Source organism: Cricetulus griseus, unplaced genomic scaffold (genome assembly GCF_003668045.3).
Source record: "Cricetulus griseus strain 17A/GY unplaced genomic scaffold, alternate assembly CriGri-PICRH-1.0 unplaced_scaffold_25, whole genome shotgun sequence".
Lineage (NCBI taxonomy): Eukaryota > Metazoa > Chordata > Mammalia > Rodentia > Cricetidae > Cricetulus > Cricetulus griseus.
The window spans coordinates 249,042-254,971 of NW_023276975.1; the positions used below are offsets into that span (position 1 = coordinate 249,042).

General features: G+C 40.4%; 1 pseudogene; it reads right to left on the reverse strand.

The window, feature by feature from the left end:
* Nucleotides 1-226: 226 nt before the first annotated feature.
* Nucleotides 227-5,432, reverse strand: LOC113839091 (annotated as a pseudogene).
* Nucleotides 5,433-5,930: the final 498 nt, after the last annotated feature.

Sequence of the window (5,930 nt, forward strand, 5' to 3'; positions counted from 1 at the left end):
CCCAGGGATCCCTGGGCTCACCAGAATTCCTCCTCAGTGCAACCTGACAGGTGACAGGGAAAGGCCAGCCTGTTGCCTGGACGTTTCATTCCTACCTTCACTGATCATTAAAAGGCTGGTTGTTAGACGTGGCTGGTTAGGGAATAATTTCCTCAAGTTTCAAGATTGCTTACTGCTGATTAGGGGGCATTGACCTTCTTTGGTGACCTGAGAAAGCTGGGTGTGATCATCCTGGAGTAGCTGGTTGTTCCACTCTAGTCCTGGAGGTGAGGATCTCTCTGGTACTTCTAAGACTTGCGCAGATGTCAGCTGTGAAGAAGAAAAAGTTAAGTTTAGAAAAATACATTGTTTCTTAAGTCCAGGTATTGGAGGGGAGGATTGTAAGATGAGGTGGGGGTTCCTACGGGGTCCGGAATACATGAGTGAAGGGAGTCCGGGACCAGGGAAAGGCTGAATAATATTTCTTTGGAGTGAATAGGACCTGCTTGCATGTATCCGTTTCAGCTCCCTGGAACTTACAAGAATCCTTTGGTTTTTGTGAGGAACATAAATTGTAGACCCTTTAGCCAGCAAAGCTCCATCCCCATCATCAAAATTCTCAGAGTTCTAGAGAGGGATACATATATAAGACACATAAAAATATAAAAGACACATAAAAAAGTGCTCAACATCCTTGGCCATTAGGTAAGTGCACATCGTTTATTCTTCCCCTGACTCATATTTTCTGCTCCATCATGTCATTGGCATCCCTCTTCCTCTTCCCTTCTCATTCTCCTAGCTCCCTCCCCCCTCTTCCCGTGCTCCCAATTTGCTCAGCAGATCTTGAACCTCTCCCCTTCTCCATGGGACCGTGTATATCTCTCTTAGGGACATCAATGTTATTAGCTTCTTTGGCAGTGTGGATTGTAGGCTCGAATCCTTACTCTATGTCTAAAATCTGCATATGAGTAAGTACACACCATGTTTATCTTTTTGCGATTGGGTTACCTCGCTCAGAATGGTTTCTTCTAGATCCATCCATTTTCCTGCAAGTTTCAAGATTCCATTGATTTCCCACTGAGTAGTACTCCATTGTGTAAATATACCAAATTTTATAGGCAAGTTAAGACCATTAATGTTGAAGGATATTAATGACCATTGGCTGTTCATTCTTGTTTTGTATTTGGCGGTGGTGGTGAATTTATGTGTGGGATTCTATCCCTTTTTTTCCTTTTGGCTGTTGGTAAACTAGGATTATCTATTGCCTATATTTTTCTGGTTGTAGTTAAGTCCTTGGGTTGCAGTTTTCCTTATGGAACATTTTGTAGGAGTGGATTGGTGGATATGTGTTGTTTGAATCTGGTTTTCTCATGGAATATCTTGTTTTCTCCATCTATATTGATTGAAAGCTTTGCTGGGTATAGCAGTCTGGGCTGGCATCCGTGGTCTCTTACTGTAGGTAGAATTTCTATCCAGGATGTTCTGGCTTTCAGATTTTCCATGGAAATGTCAGGTGTAATTCTGATAGGTTTCCCTTTATATATTACTTGTCCTATTTCCTTTGCTGCTCTTAATATTTTCTTTTTATTCTGGATGTTTGGTGTTTTGATTACTATGTGTTGAGGAGACATGTTTTTTGATTCAGTCTTTTTGAAGTCCTTTAGGCTTCTTGTACTTTCATTTGCTTGTCTTTCTTTAGGTTGGGGAAGTTTTCTTCTATGTGTTTGTTGAATATGTTTTCTTTGCCTTTGAGTTAGATTTCTTCACCTTCTTCTATACCTAGTATTCTTAGGTTTGGTCTTTTCAGGGTATCATATATTTCTTGGATATTTTGTGTTAGGGATGTGTTGAACTTGAGATTTTCTTTCTGTACCCCAATTTTTAATTGGATTTTTTGTTGCTTTGGAACCCAGCTTCCTGTGTTCTTCGTAAATTATGTAGATCATCCTTCTGTCAGGTATGGGGTTGGTGAATATCTTTTCCCATTCCGTGGGCTGCCTTTTTGTATTGCTGAGTGTGTTTTTGCCTTACAAATGCTTCTGGTTTTATAGGGGAAAATAGAGAAAGCAAATTAAGAGATACAATCACAGAGGGAGCCAGTATGAGTTTAAAGAGAAACGAGGCACAAGAAAATGTCTGGAGAGCTACAAGGATAACACTAACTAATCATCTAAGCACCAATGGATATACTACCTTAAATGCCCTCTCCTGATAATGAGATTGATGACTAACTTATATGCCATCCTATAGCCTTCATCCTGCAACTGATGGAAATATAAGCAGATACCCACAACTGAACAGTGAACTGAACTAAAATCCAGTTACACAGAAGAAGATGTCATGAGTAAATTGGTCAAGATCAGGCTTGTAAAACCAAAACACCCAGCTGATTTGAACAGGGGGAATGATCACTGGGATACCAGCATGGAACTGAATCAGACCCCATGAATGTGGGTGTCAGTGAGGAGGCCTGAGAAATGTATACGGCCCCTTGTAGTAGATCAGTACTTATCCCTAGCATAGCAATGGAGTTTGGGAGCCCATGCCACATAGGATGATGCTCTCTCAGTCTAGACTGCAGGCAAAGTCCTAGGCATTATCCCAAAGGATATGACAGACACTGAAGTCCCAACCGAGAGGAAGACTTCACTCTTGCTGGGGAGAAGAAATCTTATGGGATAGATGGGATAGATAGCATTATAGTGGGGGGCAAGGGAGTTGGGGAGGGAGAGGGGACTGGGTTTGACATGTAAAACAATGTTGCTTCTAATTACAATAAATATATAGGAAAACAAGCTAAAAAGTACAACAACTAATGTACCAAAATGTATGAGTGAAACACCAGGAATCTTAAACCTTCCTAATACTTACAAGAAACTTTGGGTTGTCTCCATTTGGGAACTGCAGCATATGGGATGTATCTAAGTGGTCATCAATCAGCTGGAATGGTATATTGCTGGGTTTACTTTCCTGTGTACTGGACTGAAGCCATTGTAGGTTACTGTGGGGCAGCAGAAGTAAAAATATTTATACCTGAGATAGACTTGTGCCTCCTGTCTAAGTCCAGGAGGATACGTGAGGTCATGCGTGATTGTGTTTGGTTAAGTATTTGACAATATAAGAGATTGTGACAGACAGATCATAAGTGTTTCCAGGCAAGTGTGTCAGAAATCTCACTGCCCATATCATGGGCCCAAGAAACAGAGAGCATGTGAGATACAGTTTTACTTGGGGATCTTAATATCTTAAGGCATATACCCATGTGCTACTTTTAATATCACCATCCAATGGAGTAGATCCTCCCCATGAGCCTATGACAAAAGGTCTGGGCATTTTGAAGCAACTGGAAGTACTAACCCACATGAGGCTACCTACTCTCACTAAATATTGTCTGTGAAGGACCTGCTCCAAGTCATTTATTAGTAGATTTTTCTCCTAAGAAGTAAAAACCTTTGGGTATAAGAATACCTTTATTAGGTCTGTATCCCAAGTTTAATTGAATTATTTGTTGTTTTTTTCAGGAATGTACAAATGTCTTTTTTTTGGTTTTTTGTTTGTTTGTTTGTTTGTTTGTTTTTTTGTTTTTCAAGACAGGGTTTTTCTGTGTAGCTTTGGAGACTATCCTGGCACTCACTCCGGAGACCAGGCTGGCCTCGAACTCACAGAGATCTGCCTGCCTGTGCCTCCCAATTACTAGGATTAAAGGCGTGTGTGCGCATTCCAAGGTCCTTCTCTTTAGGAATTTCGGTCACTACAGCTTCTGCTGAAGTTAGCAAGGAGGCCACCCCAGCAGCATCTAGTAAAGCAGTTCTTACAACCTAAAAAAAGTTTATAAAATGATGAATGAAAACACACTCCATAGAACAAGCCATCCAATGTTTAAGAATTTGTGACTCATTTACCTTTGTTGGATCAATGATTCCCTTTTCTACCATGTTCACAAAATCTCTGAGCATAGCCTCATAACCAACTCCCTAGGAACTCTGCAGAATTTTCTCAACTCTCAAAGATTATTCAACACCTGCGTTCTCAGCAATTGTCACTGCAGGTATTTTGAGTGCTCTTTTAATAATTTCTATACCTATATTCTGATTTTCATTTGAAACCTTTAAGAAATCCAAGGCTGGCATGAATGGAGGCAGAGCACAGCTAACTCCTAAAACAATGCCTTTTCAACAGCTGCTCTTGTAGCATTGAGAGCATCTGTAACTCTGTCTTTCTTCTCCTTCTCTTCAACATCCCTTGTTCCTCCAACCTTAAACACAGCTACTCCATCTGAAAGTTTAGCAAGTGTTTGTTTAGCTTTTCCTTTTCATATTCACTAGTTGTGATGTCTAGCTGCTTAGTGATTTCTTGAATGTGTTTCTCAATTTGAGTTTAGTCATCAGTTCCTTTCAAAAGCATGGCATCATCTTTGGGGACAATGACCTCTCCACATTTTCCTGAATCATGACCTTGAACATCATCTAGATTTAGCTTTAGCCCCTGTTCTCCAAATTGTGCACCACCAGTAGCAATAGCCGTATCTTTAAGCTTATTCTTCCTATTGTCCCCAAAACCTGGAACTTTAACGGCTACGACATGAGGACCAGCTTTTAGCCTGTTCAAAACCAGTGTGTTTAGAGCTTCTCCATCAACATCTTCAGCAAATATGACCATTTGTTTTCTATGAGCATTAGCTTCATGAGCAGGTGTAATGGCCTGGACAATAGAAATTTTCTTTTCACTCAACAGAACATAAGCATCTTGGAATTCACATTTTTGACTTATTGATGTCTGATAAATACATCATCTTTCAAACTTCATGCCTTCAATAATTTCTAATTCATCATTCAGGGTATTTCTATCCTTCAGTGTGATGACGCCTTTCCCTCCAACATGTTTCATTGCATCAGATAGGATGTTTCCAATGTCTATGTGTCCATTTGCAGAAATTGTAGCAACCTGAGCAAATTCTTCATGGGTTGTCACATGTTTACATTGTTTTTTTAGTTCATCAATTACAGCACAAACAGCCAACATCACACTTCTCCAGATTTCTACTGGATTAGCCCCTTTGCTGATCTTCTCAAAGCCTCCTTGGCAATAGAACGTGTCAGAACAGTAGCAGTTGTAGTGCCATCCCAGCCTCTTCATTTGAGTTATTGGCAACATCTTGAACAAGTTTAGCTCTGACATTTTTTGTATTTATCCTTTAGATCAATTGCCTTTGTAAAAAAGACCCCATCTTTTGTTACTTTGGGACTTCCACAACTCTGTTCAATAATCACTGTTCTTCCCTTTGGCCCCATTGTAACAGCTACAGCATCGGCTAAAAGGTCTACAACTTGAAGCTTTAATGATCAAGCATTTGCACCACATTTTACATCTTTGGCATAGGCCCGAGTGACATTAGGAGCCAGCACCCGGGACACTGGTCTCATCTGGCAAAGGAGTGTGGGTACTCAAAGCATTTCTGCAGGGTGGCTGCAGAGGGCACTAGGCAAAGCAGGCTGGTGGTGGTGAGTGAGGGTGATTATTTGGTGTTTTGTTGACTGGTTTCTTCAGTTGTTTGTATGTTTTAGAAATTTGCCCTTGGCTAGATGTAGGGTTGGTGAGGATCTTCTCCCATTCTTTGCACTGCTGTCTTATCTTGTTGATTATGTCTTTTGCCTTACAGAATCTTGTCAGTTTCAGGAGTTGCAGAATATCTAAAGAAAAAAACACCATGACAGTTTCCATAGTTTCTCTTTTGTCCAGTGAGAAGTACTCCCTTGATAAAATGTATCACATTTTCTTTATCCATCCTTTATTCGAAGGACATCTTAGTTGTTTGCAGATTCTTGCTATTACAGACACTGCTGTTATGAACATAGCTTTACAGATGTTGGTGTTGTGTGAATGTACAACTTTGGGTATGTGCAAAGAGTAGAATTACTAGATGGTGAGGAAGAGTGATACCGAATTTTCAG